The sequence below is a fragment of the Coregonus lavaretus genome, assembly GCF_964263955.1.
Source record: "Coregonus lavaretus genome assembly, chromosome: 21".
In the NCBI taxonomy this organism is placed as follows: Eukaryota; Metazoa; Chordata; class Actinopteri; order Salmoniformes; family Salmonidae; genus Coregonus; species Coregonus lavaretus.
The window spans coordinates 27,553,910-27,572,141 of NC_140008.1; the positions used below are offsets into that span (position 1 = coordinate 27,553,910).

Sequence of the window (18,232 nt, forward strand, 5' to 3'; positions counted from 1 at the left end):
ATTAAAAAAGTTGGAAAATCCAACCTTTAAGGACACCAATTTTCTTTTCTTTTTTATTCCTCTTTTTAGTCAACTTTAGCATGGGATCATAAGCTTATGAGCACCACTGTATACTGTGCTGAACATCCAGGCTATGTGAGACACAAAGGCTAACTTAAACACTAAAGACTTTATGCATCCCTGCCCATTTTAAGTGGAACTGAAGTATTTGTACTATACATGGATACATTGCATATACCTGTGCATCACATAGACAACAATACTGTACAAAGCCAACAAACACATTGGTCTGTTTGCCTTCAGGGACTCCTCTCAACAGCAGCTGCAAGAAGCAACAGGAGCCAAAAGACCCAGAACAGCTTTGAGAGAAGAGGAGAAGCAGAGGCTGTCTGAAGAGGTCTGCAACACCATCCTGGATCACACCAAAGAAAGGTTCTCTTTCTCTGGCCACCTTGTGAGTGCTACCTTACTGCAAGCAGACATGTTTGAAAGGTACTGCCATTCAAAAAAATAAAAAATCTGTTCATGTTCATTTTTACAAATCTATACAATTGGCCAGAATATGGTTGTTCATATTTACAAATCTATACAATTGGCCAGAATATGGTTGTTCATTTTTACAAAGCCATACATATTGTTTATGCAGTGTTGAGGAATGTGAAAGAACACCCTTGATTATTTTTACTGTGATAACTTATTTTGCTTTTGTAAGCCAACACTTTTGAGATCAGTCAATAAATGCTTCTGGTATTGACTTATATGCTGCCCCTGTCTTCATGTTGTTGCTGGACATATCTTTTTAAAAATGTGTGTAGGTCACCTAAATCATCAGAAAAATTGCCCCTCCTGAGAATTTTTTCAGGAGCCGCCACTGAGGCAGACACATTGCATATGCTTAACATAGTCCTTCCCCCCTTGTCTACAGGATTTGAAGAATCTCAAATATCTAATATATTTTGATTTAACACTTTTTGGTTACTGCATGATTCCATGTGTGTTATTTCATAGTTTTGATGTCTTCACTATTATTCTACAATGTAAAAAATAGTAAAAATAAAGAAAAACCCTTGAATGAGTAGGTGTGTCCAAACTTTTGACTGGTAGTGTGTATATATATATACACACTACAGTTCAAAAGTTTGGGGTCACTTAGAAATGTCCTTGTTTTCCATGAAAACATACATGAAATTAGTTTGAATAGGAAATTTAGCAAAATGCATAGGAAATGTAGTCATTGACAAGGTTAGAAATAATGATTTTTAATTGAAATAATAATTGTGTCCTTCAAACTTTGCTTTCGTCAAAGAATCCTCCATTTGCAGCAATTACAGCCTTGCAGACCTTTTACATTTTTTACATGCGTTTTTCTGGATTTCTATGTTGTTATTCTGTCTCTCACTGTTCAAATAAACCTATCATTAAAATTATAGACTGATCATTTCTTTGTCAGTGGGCAAACATACAAAATCAGCAGGGGATCAAATACTTTTTTCCCTCACTGTATACATGCCCGTCTGAAGTTTGCCAATGAACATCTGAATGATTCAGAGGAGAACTGGGTGAACGTGTTGTGGTCAGATGAGACCAAAATGGAGCTCTTTGGCATCAACTCAACTCGCCGTGTTTGGAGAAGGAGGAATGATGCCTATGACCCCAAGAACACCATCCCCACCGTAAAACATGGAGGTGGAAATATTATGCTTTGGGGTTGTTTTTCTGCTAAGGGGACAGGACAACTTCACTGCATCAAAGGGACGATGGACGGGGCCATGTACCGTCAAATCTTGAGTGAGAACCTCCTTCCCTCAGCCAGGGCATTGCAAATGGGTCGTGGATGGGTATTCCAGCATGACAATGATCCAAAACACACGGCCAAGGCAACAAAGGAGTGGCTCAAGAAGAAGCACATTAAGGTCCTGGAGTGGCCTAGCCAGCCTCCAGACCTTAATCCCATAGAACATCTGTGGAGGGAGCTGAAGGTTCGAGTTGCTAAACGTCAGCCTCGAAACCTTAATGACTTGGAGAAGATCTGCAAAGAGGAGTGGGACAAAATCCCTCCTGAGATGTGTGCAAACCTGGTGGCCAACTACAAGAAACGTCTGACCTCTGTGATTGCCAACAAGTGTTTTGCCACCAAGTACTAAGTCATGTTTTGCAGAGGGGTCAAATACTTATTTCCCTGATTTAAAATGCAAATCAATTTATAACATTTTTGACATGCGTTTTTCTGGATTTTGTTGTTGTTATTCTGTCTCTCACTGTTCAAATAAACCTACCATTAAAATTATAGACTGATCATTTCTTTGTCAGTGGGCAAATGTACAAAATCAGCAGGGGATCAAATACTTTTTTCCCTCACTCTAGATATTCCATAAAAAATCTGCCGTTTCCAGCTACAATAGCCATTTACAACATTAACAATGTCTACACTGTATTTCTGATCAATTTGATGTTATTTTAATGGACAAAAAAATTGCTTTTCTTTCGAAAACAAGGACATTTCTAAGTGACCCCAAACTTTTGAACGGTAGTATATATATATTATGGCAAATTATGGTGGAAAATAAGTATTTGGTCACCTACAAACAAGCAAGATTTCTGGCTCTCACAGACCTGTAACTTCTTCTTTAAGAGGCTCCTCTGTCCTCCACTCGTTACCTGTATTAATGGCACCTGTTTGAACTTGTTATCAGTATAAAAGACACCTGTCCATAACCTCAGACAGTCACACTCCAAACTCCACTATGGCCAAGACCAAAGAGCTGTCAAAGGACACCAGAAACAAATTTGTAGACCTGCACCAGGCTGGGAAGACTGAATCTGCAATAGGTAAGCAGCTTGGTTTGAAGAAATCAACTGTGGGAGCAATTATTAGGAAATGGAAGACATACAAGACCACTGATAATCTCCCTCGATCTGGGGCTCCACGCAAGATCTCAACCCGTGGGGTCAAAATGATCACAAGAACGGTGAGCAAAAATCCCAGAACCACACGGGGGGACCTAGTGAATGACCTGCAGAGAGCTGGGACCAAAGTAACAAAGCCTACCATCAGTAACACACTACGCCGCCAGGGACTCAAATCCTGCAGTGCCAGACGTGTCCCCCTGCTTAAGCCAGTACATGTCCAGGCCCGTCTGAAGTTTGCTAGAGTGCATTTGGATGATCCAGAAGAGGATTGGGAGAATGTCATATGGTCAGATGAAACCAAAATATAACTTTTTGGTAAAAACTGACAACACTGCATCATTTTTGTTATTTTGACCAGTTGTCATTTTCTGCAAATAAATGCTCTAAATGACAATATTTTTATTTGGAATTTGGGAGACATGTTGTCAGTAGTTTATAGAATAAAACAAAAATGTTATTTTTACCCAAACACATACCTATAAATAGTAAAACCAGAGAAACTGATAATCTTGCAGTGGTCTCTTAATTTTTTCCGCAGCTGTGTATATATATATATATATATATATATATATATATATATATATATATATATATATATATATATATACATAGTAAAATTAAATATTAAATATTAAAATATGTATATATATATATATACACTGCTCAAAAAAATAAAGGGAACACTAAAATAACACATCCTAGATCTGAATGAATGAAATAATCTTATTAAATACTTTTTTCTTTACATAGTTGAATGTGCTGACAACAAAATCACACAAAAATTATCAATGGAAATCAAATTTATCAACCCATGGAGGTCTGGATTTGGAGTCACCCTCAAAATTAAAGTGGAAAACCACACTACAGGCTGATCCAACTTTGATGTAATGTCCTTAAAACAAGTCAAAATGAGGCTCAGTAGTGTGTGTGGCCTCCACGTGCCTGTATGACCTCCCTACAACGCCTGGGTATGCTCCTGATGAGGTGGCGGATGGTCTCCTGAGGGATCTTCTCCCAGACCTGGACTAAAGCATCCGCCAACTCCTGGACAGTCTGTGGTGCAACGTGGTGTTGGTGGATGGAGCGAGACATGATGTCCCAGATGTGCTCAATTGGATTCAAGTCTGGGGAACGGGCGGGCCAGTCCATAGCATCAATGCCTTCCTCTTGCAGGAACTGCTAGCCACATGAGGTCTAGCATTGTCTTGCATTAGGAGGAACCCAGGGCCAACCGCACCAGCATATAGTCTCACAAGGGGTCTGAGGATCTCATCTCGGTACCTAATGGCAGTCAGGCTACCTCTGGCGAGCACATGGAGGGTTGTGCGGACCCCCAAAGAAATGCCACCCCACACCATGACTGACCCACCGCCAAACCGGTCATGCTGGAGGATGTTGCAGGCAGCAGAACGTTCTCCACGGCGTCTCCAGACTCTGTCACATCTGTCACATGTGCTCAGTGTGAACCTGCTTTCATCTGTGAAGAGAACAGGGAAGACTGAATCTGCAACAGGTAAGCAGCGTGGTTTGAAGAAATCAACTGTGGGAGCAATTATTAGGAAATGGAAGACGTACAAGACCACTGATAATCTCCCTCGATCTGGGGCTCCACGCAAGATCTCACCCCGTGGGGTCAAAATGATCACAAGAACGGTGAGCAAAAATCCCAGAACCACACAGGGGGACCTAGTGAATGACCTGCAGAGAGCTGGGACCAAAGTAACAAAGCCTACCATCAGTAACACACTACGCCGCCAGGGACTCAAATCCTGCAGTGCCAGACGTGTCCCCCTGCTTAAGCCAGTACATGTCCAGGCCCGTCTGAAGTTTGCTAGAGTGCATTTGGATGATCCAGAAGAGGATTGGGAGAATGTCATATGGTCAGATGAAACCAAAATATAACTTTTTGGTAAAAACTCAACTCGTCGTGTTTGGAGGACAAAGAATGCTGAGTTGCATCCAAAGAACACCATACCTACTGTGAAGCATGGGGGTGGAAACATCATGCTTTGGGGCTGTTTTTCTGCAAAGGGACCAGGACGACTGATCCGTGTAAAGGAAAGAATGAATGGGGCCATGTATCGTGAGATTTTGAGTGAAAACCTCCTTCCATCAGCAAGGGCATTGAAGATGAAACGTGGCTGGGTCTTTCAGCATGACAATGATCCCAAACACACCGCCCGGGCAACGAAGGAGTGGCTTCGTAAGAAGCATTTCAAGGTCCTGGAGTGGCCTAGCCAGTCTCCAGATCTCAACCCCATAGAAAATCTTTGGAGGGAGTTGAAAGTCTGTGTTGCCCAGCGATAGCCCCAAAACATCACTGCTCTAGAGGAGATCTGCATGGAGGAATGGGCCAAAATACCAGCAACAGTGTGTGAAAACCTTGTGAAGACTTACAGAAAACGTTTGACCTGTGTCATTGCCAACAAAGGGTATATAACAAAGTATTGAGAAACTTTTGTTATTGACCAAATACTTATTTTCCACCATAATTTGCAAATAAATTCATTGAAAATCCTACAATGTGATTTTCTGGAAAAAATATTCTCATTTTGTCTGTCATAGTTGACGTGTACCTATGATGAAAATTACAAGCCTCTCTCATCTTTTTAAGTGGGAGAACTTGCACAATTGGTGGCTGACTAAATACTTTTTCCCCACTGTGTATATATATATATATATATATATATATATATATATATACACTGCTCAAAAAAATTAAGGGAACACTTTAACAACACAATGTAACTCCAAGTCAATCACACTTCTGTGAAATCAAACTGTCCACTTATGAAGCAGCACTGATTGACAATACATTTCACATGCTGTTGTGCAAATGGAATAGACAACAGGTGGAAATTATAGGCAATTAGCAAGACACCCCCTATAAAGGACTGGTTTTGCAGGTGGTGACCACAGACCACTTCTCAGTTCCTATGCTTCCTGGCTGATGTTTTGGTCACTTTTGAATGCTGGCGGTGCTTTCACTCTAGTGGTAGCATGAGACGGAGTCTACAACCCACACAAGTGGTTCAGGTAGTGCAGCTCATCCAGGATGGCACATCAATGCGAGCTGTGGCAAGAAGGTTTGCTGTGTCTGTCAACGTAGTGTCCAGAGCATGGAGGCGCTACCAGGAGACAGGCCAGTATATCAGGAGACGTGGAGGAGGCCGTAGGAGGGCAACAACCCAGCAGCAGGACTGCTACCTCCGCCTTTGTGCAGGAGGAGCAGGAGGAGCACTGCCAGAGCCCTGCAAAATGACCTCCAGCAGGCCACAAATGTGCATGTGTCTGCTCAAACGGTCAGAAACAGACTCCATGAGGGTGGTATGAGGGCCCGACGTCCACAGGTGGGGGTTGTGCTTACAGCCCAACACTGTGCAGAACGTTTGGCATTTGCCAGAGAACACCAAGATTGGCAAATTCGCCACTGGCGCCCTGTTCTCTTCACAGATGAAAGCAGGTTCACACTGAGCACATGTGACAGATGTGACAGAGTCTGGAGACGCCGTGGAGAACGTTCTGCTGCCTGCAACATCCTCCAGCATGACCGGTTTGGCGGTGGGTCAGTCATGGTGTGGGGTGGCATTTCTTTGGGGGTCCGCACAACCCTCCATGTGCTCGCCAGAGGTAGCCTGACTGCCATTAGGTACCGAGATGAGATCCTCAGACCCCTTGTGAGACTATATGCTGGTGCGGTTGGCCCTGGGTTCCTCCTAATGCAAGACAATGCTAGACCTCATGTGGCTAGCAGTTCCTGCAAGAGGAAGGCATTGATGCTATGGACTGGCCCGCCCGTTCCCCAGACTTGAATCCAATTGAGCACATCTGGGACATCATGTCTCGCTCCATCCACCAACACCACGTTGCACCACAGACTGTCCAGGAGTTGGCGGATGCTTTAGTCCAGGTCTGGGAGAAGATCCCTCAGGAGACCATCCGCCACCTCATCAGGAGCATACCCAGGCGTTGTAGGGAGGTCATACAGGCACGTGGAGGCCACACACACTACTGAGCCTCATTTTGACTTGTTTTAAGGACATTACATCAAAGTTGGATCAGCCTGTAGTGTGGTTTTCCACTTTAATTTTGAGGGTGACTCCAAATCCAGACCTCCATGGGTTGATAAATTTGATTTCCATTGATAATTTTTGTGTGATTTTGTTGTCAGCACATTCAACTATGTAAAGAAAAAAGTATTTAATAAGATTATTTCATTCATTCAGATCTAGGATGTGTTATTTTAGTGTTCCCTTTATTTTTTTGAGCAGTGTATATATATATATATACATATTTTAATATTTAATATTTAATTTTACTATGTATATATATATATATATATATATATATATATATATATATATATATACACAGCTGCGGAAAAAATTAAGAGACCACTGCAAGATTATCAGTTTCTCTGGTTTTACTATTTATAGGTATGTGTTTGGGTAAAAATAACATTTTTGTTTTATTCTATAAACTACTGACAACATGTCTCCCAAATTCCAAATAAAAATATTGTCATTTAGAGCATTTATTTGCAGAAAATGACAACTGGTCAAAATAACAAAAATGATGCAGTGTTGTCAGTTTTTACCAAAAAGTTATATTTTGGTTTCATCTGACCATATGACATTCTCCCAATCCTCTTCTGGATCATCCAAATGCACTCTAGCAAACTTCAGACGGGCCTGGACATGTACTGGCTTAAGCAGGGGGACACGTCTGGCACTGCAGGATTTGAGTCCCTGGCGGCGTAGTGTGTTACTGATGGTAGGCTTTGTTACTTTGGTCCCAGCTCTCTGCAGGTCATTCACTAGGTCCCCCCGTGTGGTTCTGGGATTTTTGCTCACCGTTCTTGTGATCATTTTGACCCCACGGGTTGAGATCTTGCGTGGAGCCCCAGATCGAGGGAGATTATCAGTGGTCTTGTATGTCTTCCATTTCCTAATAATTGCTCCCACAGTTGATTTCTTCAAACCAAGCTGCTTACCTATTGCAGATTCAGTCTTCCCAGCCTGGTGCAGGTCTACAATTTTGTTTCTGGTGTCCTTTGACACCTCTTTGGTCTTGGCTATAGTGGAGTTTGGAGTGTGACTGTTTGAGGTTGTGGACAGGTGTATTTTATACTGATAACAAGTTCAAACAGGTGCCATTAATACAGGTAACGCGTGGAGGACAGAGGAGCCTCTTAAAGAATAAGTTACAGGTCTGTGAGAGCCAGAAATCTTGCTTGTTTGTAGGTGACCAAATACTTATTTTCCACCATAATTTGCAAATAAATTCATTAAAAATCCTACAATGTGATTTTCTGGGAAAGAAAATCTCAATTTGTCTGTCATAGTTGACGTGTACCTATGATGAAAATTACAGGCCTGTCTCATCTTTTTAAGTGGGAGAACTTGCACAATTGGTGGCTGACTAAATACTTTTTTTCCCCACTGTACATACATAAATATTCAGACCCTTTACTTTGTTGAAGCACCTTTGTCAGCGATTACAGCCTCAACTATTCTTGGGTATGACACAGCTATATTTTGGGAGTTTCTCCCATTCTTCTCTGCAGATCCTCTCAAGCTTTGTCAAGTTGAATGGAGAGCGTCACTGCACAGCTACTTTCAGGTCTCTCCAGCGAAGTCCGGGCTCTGGCTGGGCCACTCAAGGACATTCAGAGACTTGTACCGAAGCCACTCCTGCATTCTCTTGGCTGTGTGCTTAGGTTCGTTGTCCTGTTGGAAGGTGAACCTTCGCCCCAGTCTGAGGTCCTGATCGCTCTGGAGCAGGTTTTCATCAAGGATCTCTCTGTGCTTTGCTCTGTTCATCTTTTCCTCAAACCTGACTAGTCTCCAAGTGCCTGCCGCTGAAAAACATCCACAGAGCACAATGCTGCCACCACCATGCTTCACCGTTCAATCTTGGTTTTATCAGACCAGTGAATCTTGTTTCTCATGGTCTGAGAGTCCTTTAGGTGCCTTTTGGCAAACTCCAAGTGGGCTGTCATGTGCCTTTTACTGAGGAGTGGTTTCCGTCTGGCCACTCTACCATAAAGGCCTGATTGGTGGAGTGCTGCAGAGATGGTAGTCCTTCTGGAAGGCGCTCCTATCTCCACAGAGGAACTCTGGAGCTCTGTCAGTGTGACCATCAGGTTCTTGGTCACCCCCGATTGCTCAGATTGGCCAGGTGGCCAGCTCTAGGAAGCATCTTGGTGGTTCCAAACTTCTTCCATTTAAGAATGATTTAGACCACTGTGTTCTTGGGGACCGTAAATGCTGCAGACATTTTTTGGTACCGTTCCCAAAATCTGTGCCTCGACACAATCCTGTCTCGGAGCTCTACGGACAATTCCTTAAACATCAGAAAACCAGTCAGTATCTGGTGTGACCACCATTTGCCTGATGCAGCGATACACATCTCCTTCGCATAGAGTTGATCAGGCTGTTGATTGTGGCATGTGGAATGTTCTCCACTCCTCTTCAATGGCTATGCGAAGTTGCTGGATATTGGCGGGAACTGGAACACGCTGTCGTACACGTTGATCCAGAGCATCCCAAACATGCTCAATGGGTGACATGTCTGGTGAGTATGCAGGCCAAGGAAGAACTGGGATATTTTAAGTTTCCAGGAATTGTGTACAGATCCTTGCGACATTGGGCTGTGCATTATCATGCTGAAACATGAGATGATGGCAGCGGATGAATGGCACAACAATGGGCCACTGGATCTCATCGCGCATTCAAATTGCCATCGATAAAATGCAATTGTGTTCGTTGTCCGTAGCTTATGCCTGCCCATACCATAACCCCACTGCCACCATGGGGCACTCAGTTCACAACGTTGACATCAGCAAACCGCTCGCCGACACGACGCCATACACGCTGTCTGCCATCTGCCCGGTACAGTTGAAACCGGGATTCATCCGTGAAGAGCACACTTCTCCCACATGCCAGTGGCCATCAAAGGTGAGCATTTACCCACCGAAATCAGTTAGACGCCGAACTGCAGGTCAGGTCAAGACCCTGGTGAGGACGACGAGCATGCAGATGAGCTTTCCTGAGACGGTTTCAGAAATGTCTTTGTTGTGCAAACTCACAGTTTCATCAGCTGTCCAGGTGGCTGGTCTCAGACGAGCCCGCAGGTAAAGAAGCCGGAAGTGGAGGTCCTGGGCTGGCGTGGTTACACGTCGTCTGCGGTTGTGAGGCCGTTTGGACGTACTACCAAATTCTCAAAAACTGCGTTGGAGGAGGCTTACGGTAGATAAATTAAAATTCAATACTCTGGCAACAGCTCTGGTGGACATTCCTGCATTCAGCATGCCAATTGCACACTCACTCAAAACTTGAGACATCTGTGGCATTGTGTTGTGTGACAAAACTGCACATTTTAAAGTGGCCTTTTATTGTCCTCAGCAGAAGGTGAAACTGTGTAATGATCATGCTGTTTAATCAGCTTCTTGATATGCCACACCTGTCAGGTGGATGGATTATCTTAGGCAAATGAGAAATGCTCACTAACAGGTATGTAAACACATTCGTGCGCAAGAACGGCACCAGAACGTCAAGATGAAATGTATTTTGAATTTTGTTCCAACAATACGGTGCATTAAAACTAAAAACAGATTTACCTAGCTCGGTGGAGACCCTAGGAACCTCAAGAGTTAACCAATCCTGTGAACGGGATAGGTAGCTCAGGTGTCTATACTTCAACAGCAAAGTTAGATAAGATGGAAGTTTATGAAGTAGGGCTTTGTAAACAAAAAGAGAGTAATGTAGAGATCTACAGGTCTTTAGCAAAGTCCAGCCAACCTTTTGATACAGGATGCAGTGATAAGTATCAAAATTGTCACCTGTAACAAAAAGTAGGGCAGTAGCAGCTGCACTTTGATAAATAATATCACCATATACGTATATCATTCATACTGGCCATGTTTAGTATGAAGGAGTTAGCATGAAGGAGTGTCTCTGTTGCTAGCAGAGAGAGAAGTGGTAACTTACTTTTTGTCTCATATTTTTACTTCGAATTAGGTTGTTAGCTAGACTACATTTATTTACAGTTAGTGGTCTGTCTTAGGCTGGGATTCGAAGGAATGCTGATAAACGACAAACTTATCAGATATAAAGATATGCAGGAAACCACCGTAAGCCAAATCTATGTAGCCTACTCACCTGTACCATGTAATTTCACTTCCCTCCAACATTAAAGGAGCTGTTCAGAAAAAACGTATAAGATTTACCCACATTGTCCCCCACTATTTCCATGGCAGAGCCAGTACAGTCATGGTCAAAAGTTTTGGTCTTCACAAAGTTTGCTGCTTCAGTGTTTTTAGATATTTTTGTCAGATGTTACTATGGTATACTGAAGTATAATTACAAGCATTCCATAAGTGTTAAAGGCTTTTATTGACAATTACATTAAGTTTATGCAAAGAGTAAATATTTGCTGTGTTGACCCTTCTTTTTCAAGACCTCTGAAATCCGCCCTGGCATGCTGTCAATTAACTTCTGGGCCACATCCTGACTGATGGCAGCCCATTCTTGCATAATCAATGCTTGGAGTTTGTCAGAATTTGTGGGATTGACCAATTTGTCTGTCATAGTTGACGTGTACCTATGATGAAAATTACAGGCCTCTCTCATCTTTTTAAGTGGGAGAACTTGCACAATTGGTGGCTGACTAAATACTTTTTTCCCCCACTGTATGTTCTCCGTGTGGCCACATCTTGGTGCCTGAAGAGCTTATCGCTAATCAACAAGATGTCAATAGCCAGTGCTTCGGTAGCTTTCTCCACGTGAGCCAACCCATATAAGGCTCTGTCGGGCTCATGTTGTAGCATCTTGTAGAAGTCCTCCAGGGCTTTCACCTCTCCTGCTGCCTTGGTATCAGACAATCTAGCCGTGACAGCTGGATCGCATATAATCTCTTTTAGGGAGTATTTGTGTCCCGAGGAGGAGAGGACCAACATGAACTTGGGCCTGTTCTCCAGCAGAATCTTGGAGTCTTGTCGGACTGCCTCCCTGAAGAGGTAGGCCATGAACTGGTCCTTCACAAACCCTGGACTGGCCACCAGTATACACTTCACCACGTCAAAGTTGATATGTCTGAGGATCCCCTGCATCACTGCCTCATAGAACCTATCTAGGGCCTTCTCATGCTGGGTGCAGCTGCCTCTCCTCTTGCGAGGGATGGTCACCTCCACTTTGGCCCTTAGTAGGGTCATAGTGGGGGTCACCAGCACCAGGTTGGCCAGACCCTCCTGCATCACCACGGCCGCTACGTCTGCCTTCTGGGTGTGGTCACACGCCTGCTCGATCCTATCGAGCACGACACTATCCCAGATCTTTTTGGCAAGTGTGAACTTCCTGTTTAGCTCCAGCTCAATGGTGTGGTAAGCCTCCATCTTCACATATTGATTATCCTGGATGTTAGTTCCCTTCACCCTCAGCTGGCAGGCCTGTGCGTCAAAGTCAATAGTATCCACACACACACAGGGTGGTGTGCACTCTGGAGCTCCCCACGCTGACAGAGGAAGAACAAAGAGAGACTTTGCAATTAATTGCAATTCATCTGATCACTCTTCATAACATTCTGGAGTATATGCAAATTGCCATCATAAAAACTGAGGCAGCAGACTTTGTGAAAATTAATATTTGTGTCATTCTCAAAACTTTTGACCACAACTGTATATTCACAGGTCACACTTTATTTGGATAGTCTGGATTTTCCATCTGTAGATCCTCTACAAATGGTCATATTATCAACAAACTATCTGTTGATAATCAACTGCTTGCTAAGGTTACGGTTAGGTTTAGAATAAGGGTTAAGGTTAGGACTATCCAAATAAAGTGTTACCCATTCACATATTGTTAGCTAACACTGCTGTATTTTTCTTTGCGTAAAATATTATTTCAATACTTACTCTCAGTCTCATAATTTCTGGAGGATGCGTTGCCCATCGTCATATATTTTCTTTATGAGCTATTAGGACTCCAAATTACCACAACTAAGATCCTTCACATTAAATATGCCCTATGAGTTCTGCAAATATTTCTCACTTCTTCCTCTTCAGACATGTATCTAGTGGAAGGTATTAACTGTCCTCTAGATGGTGATTGGACAATACAATTGTGTAAATACAGTATTTATCTCTTAGATCAAAGGTATATGCTTTGTTTTGTCAAAAACATATCCCAGTTATTTTCCAATGGCACAATGTAAAACAATTTCTGCATGTTTTCAAAAAAGGAAAGAGAAACAGTATGGTTTACTTTATTTCATAGTGTGAAAATGTTGACCATTCCTGCTTGTTGTTCAATGGCTCTGTTTCTGTGATTGAGTGACTACTTACTCACGTTTAATTCTGAGGATGAACAAAATCAACAACATGTTTGGGAAATATTTGTAAATGGAATCAGATCCACATGTGAACTGGAATCAAATCACCATTTACACTGACAGGAACACAACCCACTCTTTCGGACCTTCGGACCTTCGAACCTTCGGCCCTTCGGCTCTTCTGCTCCTCTCCTCTCCTCTCCTCTCCTCTCCTCTCCTCTCCTCTCCTCTCCTCTCCTCTCCTCTCCTCTCCTCTCCTCTCCTCTCCTCTCCTCTCCTCTCCTCTCCTCTCCTCTCCTCTCCTCTCCTCTCCTCTCCTCTCCTCTCCTCTCCTCTCCTCTCCTCTCCTCTCCTCTCCTCTCCTCTCCTCTCCTCTCCTCTCCTCTCCTCTCCAGTAATGAGTTTATCCATACTGTGGCCTCTAATTCAACACAGATGGACTAATGTCCATGTTTGCTTTATTTATACTCTGTCCAAAGAGGACCTGAGGGCTGTGTGTGTGTGTGTATGTGTACGAGCGTGAATGCGTGCGTGCCTGCTTGCGTGTGTGTGTGTGTGTGTGTGTGTGTCTGACTTCTGACATTCTGCAATGACTCTGAGAAGCTGACCTACAAATGTAATTTAATTAAAAACAATCATTTTTGGAGACAAATACAACACAGTCCCACTGCAACTTCATTCCCTGTCCCCCAAAGGCAGTAGTAGGAGTCCAAGCCAAGCTTTTAACAGGGTGTGCATGCGTGCATTCGTACGCGCATTATGTGTTTGTGAGTTCTCTATCAATTATTCGTTTCGATATCTCACAGTGGGATTCACCAGAATATGTAAGCAGCTCGAATAACTACTCAAACACAGACAGACAGGTCGAGTAGCAAAGGAGGGAGCCCCTCTCCACATACTAAAGAGCCATTTGCCCGCCCTCTGGTCATTCTCACCTCTGTTCCTCAAAGAAAAGTCTACTCTACCTCTCCTCAACACGACTTGGATCTGTTTTCCTGTTTAACTGTTCACAGGTGTGCTGCGAGGCGTACGCTAGCTACGTTCACATTGTTAAAGGATTAGGTTCTCCGGCTAGCACTGTCCTAACTAGCTAGGCTACTGGCCAATGCAGTTAAAGCTAGCTATGTTTCACTTTATTCTCGAATGAACTGTTCTTTGGAGTCATGAAGCCTGCTAGCTCAGCCAAAGGGGTACAGAGAAAGACCCCTGCCCCAGCACCGGCACATACGTGTCCATGCGGGCAACCATATCAGGCAAGGACATGCACCCCTTGTGTGTCGTCTGCCTGGGTCTCGAACTTGCAGAAGCACCCCCCATCTCAGTCTCCAGTATCCACTGTATGCTGCAATAGTCTATGTGCCGAGGGGCTAGGGTCAGTCTGTCCTGTCTGGTGTAATTCTCCGGTCTTCTCTGAAAGTTAATATATATAAATTGAAATTGAATTGAAATTGAATTTGGAAAATGAATGCAATATTCATTCAATTCAGTTTCAAATCATGAAATAAAAGTTCAATTTATGAATTTCATGATTCAATTTGTGCATTACAAATGCAAAAACATTCAATTCAAATTCAATATCCTAGTACAAATAAAAAGTTATTTTATAAATAAAAAAAATCTGTTAGCGCTAAAATCGCTCCATAGCCTAACTAGCTGCTATCTTGGCCTGTTATATAGGCTTTGACAACCACACTAGGTTTAAACACCCCTTATGTTGTTTCATGAAGGGAGCACGTCACTTACGTCCAGTTGCCAAGCTTTTAGTCCTGTCATGAGATTTGTCTATTGTGCTTGAGGAGATTTCACAGCAGCCTTCTAAACCGCTGGAATGCGTGGAGATTAAATACAGTGCATTCGGAAAGTATTCAGACCCCTTGACTTTTCCCCATTTTGTTCTGTTACAGCCTTACTCTAAAATGGATTAAATACAAAATGTTCCTCATCAATCTACACACAATACCCCATAATGACAAAGTGAAAACAGGTACTTATTTACATAAGTATTCAGACTCTTTGCTATGAGACTCGAAATTGAGCTCAGGTGTATCCTGTTTCCATTGATCATCCTTGGAGGTGTTTCTACAACTTGATTGGAGTCCACCTGTGGTAAATTCAATTGATTGGACTTAATTTGGAAAAGCACACACTTGTCTATTTAAGGTCCCACAGTTGACAGTGCATGTCAGAGTAAAAACCAAGCCATGAGGTCGAAGGAATTGTCCGTAGTGCTCCGAGACAGGATTGTGTTGAGGCACAGATCTGGGGAAGGGTATCAAAAATGTCTGAAGCATTGAAGGTCCCCAAGAACACAGTGGCCTCCATCATTGTTAAATGGAAGAAGTTTGGAACCACCAAGACTTTTCCTAGAGCTGGCCGCCCGGCCAAACTGAGCCATCGGGGGAGAAGGGCCTTGGTCAGGGAGGTGACCAATAACCCGTCACTCTGACAGAGCTCCAGAGTTCCTCTGTGGAGATGGGAGAACATTCCAGAAGGACTACCATCTCTGCAGCACTCCACCAATCAGGCCTTTATGGTAGAGTGGCCAGAAGGAAGCCACTCCTCAGTAAAAGGCACATGACAGCCCACTTGGAGTTTGCCAAAGGGCACCTAAAGAACTCTCAGACCATGAGAAACAAGATTCTCTGGCCTGATGAAACCAAGATTGAACTCTTTGGCCTGAATGCCAAGCGTCACATCTGGAGGAAACCTGGCACCCTCCCTACAATGAAGCATGGTGGTGGCAGCATCATGTGGGGATGTTTTTCAGCGGCAGGGACTGGGAGACTAGTCAGGATTGAGGGAAAGATGAACGGAGCAAAGTACAGAGAGATCCTTGATGAAAACCTGCTCCAGCCAAGACAACGCAGGAGTGGCTTCGGGACAAGTCTCTGAATGTCCTTGAGTGGCCCAGCCAGAGCCCGGACTTGAACCCAATCGAACATCTCTGGAGAGACCTGAAAATAGCTGTGCAGTGATGCTCCCCATCCAACCTGACAGAGCTTGAGAGGATCTGCAAAGAAGAATGGGAAAAAATCCCCAAATACAGGTGTGCCAAGGTTGTAGTGTCATACACAAGAAGACTCAACAAAGTACTGAGTAAAGGGTCTGAATACACATGTAAATGTGATATTTCAGTTTTATATTTTTAATACATTTGCAAAAAATTCTAAAAGCCAGTTTTTGCTTTGTCATTATGGGGTATTGTGTGTAGATTGATGAGGAAAAAAAACAATGTAATCCATTTTAGAATAAGGCTGGAACATAACAAAATGTGGAAAAAGTCAAGCGGTCTGAATACTTTCCGAATGCACTGCATTTCTCCTTTAAGAACGCTTTACTGGTCACCCTTATTTCCACAAAGCGAGTGAGTGAACTACATGCACTGTCAGTTCACCATTCGTGCCGACAGTTTGCCCAGGGCTCTTCCAAGGTTACCTTGTTGCCCAACCCTGCCTTTATGTCTAAGGTCAGCAGCATTTACAATTGTCTGGCCTTGGAGCGTGTGGCTTTCCACCTGCTGCCTTTCCCTTATATGACAGAAGAACGGCTCCACCATTTGTGTCCATTACGTGCATTGCGCATTTACTTGGATAGAATGAGAGCTTTGTGCAAGAAAGACCAACTCATTGTGTCTTGGGCACCTCCCTGTGAGGGGAAGCCCCTCTCTCATCGATGGTTATCACATTCGATTGTGGAAGCTATTATATTGGCCTATAATAGCAAAGGGTTACAGCCTCCGGAAGGCCTGAGGGCTCACTCCACAGAGGTATGGCTACTTCTTGGGCGTTGTTTAGGGGCATTTCCTTGCAGGAGATTTGTGATGAGGCTTGTTGGGCATCCCCTTATACTTTTATGAGGTTCTACTGGCTAGACGTCACTGCACAGTCTTTGCCGCATACTGTCCTCAGTGTCAGGGTCTCTGAGGGTTGATATGTTGAGACTTATGAAGACAGCTTGTCTGTTTAAACGTTGGTTATTCAATTATTGCATCTGAGCTTCTAGAGTGTGAGGCTCTCCTTTTCTTTTTCAAGTGTTCTACTCCGCTAGCCAGCACCTCGCATAAACAGATGTGCGTTTGTTTTGCCTCCTGATATGTTGAGACCTGGCTTCGGAGAGCATGTGCGATACGGAAGTTGGCCATATCCCACTGTGAGATATCTAAACAAATAATTGAAAGAGATCTTAAGGTTACTTGCGTAACCATGGTTCTCTGATATTATGACAGATATCTCACCACATTCCCCTACTCACAAGAATGTGAGGAAGTTCGGCATGCTCGAGAATGCCCAAAGGGTGGGCGAATGACTCTTTAGTATGAGGGCAGGGGCTTCCTCATTCGCCAGTCGACCCGTCTGTCCCCGACAGACTTGTATGATTAGTTATTTGAGCTGCTTAGAGATTCTCGTAAATCCCACTGTGAGATTCAGTATCTCACTCATAATATCAGAGAACACTAGTAACATTATGTTTTCTCCCCCCATTGCTTCAGATGTATATTCTAATTCTCTCTCTCTATTCCCTCTGCACCCCTCCATCTCTATCCCTCCCCTTCTCCCCCTCTCCCTCTCCCTCTCCCTCTCCCTCTCATCCCTCTGTACTCTGACTCATCTGCTGACCTGATTACCCATCATGCTGTTGGCAGTTTTAATGAGCCTTTCAAGAAACCTCCACATTACCACTTACTGTTGGAGATCATAACCACAGATCAACCACTCAATGACTACACATTACTGACCAACATCGACCACATCCTGGGGAGTGATGAGAGGTTATGGACCGCATTGTCATCAGGGTAAGTTCATACGAAAAAGCAAAAAAACTTTTTTAAACTAGGTGAAACTTGTCCAATAAGAAACACTTGTTTCTTTTCTACATCATGTCCTGCTGAACACACCCAGGTCACCCAGCACAGTTGAGGAGGAGGAGATTCTCAAGGGAACAAGCATGTATTTTTTGCTCTATGGTGTGGTTCTCAAGAGCTCAGGGACCTTGA

The 18,232-nt window shown here is 43.5% G+C and overlaps 1 pseudogene across 1 annotated transcript; it reads right to left on the reverse strand.

Annotated features, from left to right (window-relative positions):
• Positions 1-11,539: 11,539 nt before the first annotated feature.
• Positions 11,540-14,487, reverse strand: LOC311149125 (protein pelota homolog; annotated as a pseudogene). The gene is made up of 2 exons: positions 14,468-14,487; positions 11,540-12,423 (listed from the first exon to the last, which is right to left on the reverse strand). The product of its transcript is annotated as a protein pelota homolog (transcript).
• Between the last annotated feature and the right edge of the window lie 3,745 nt (positions 14,488-18,232).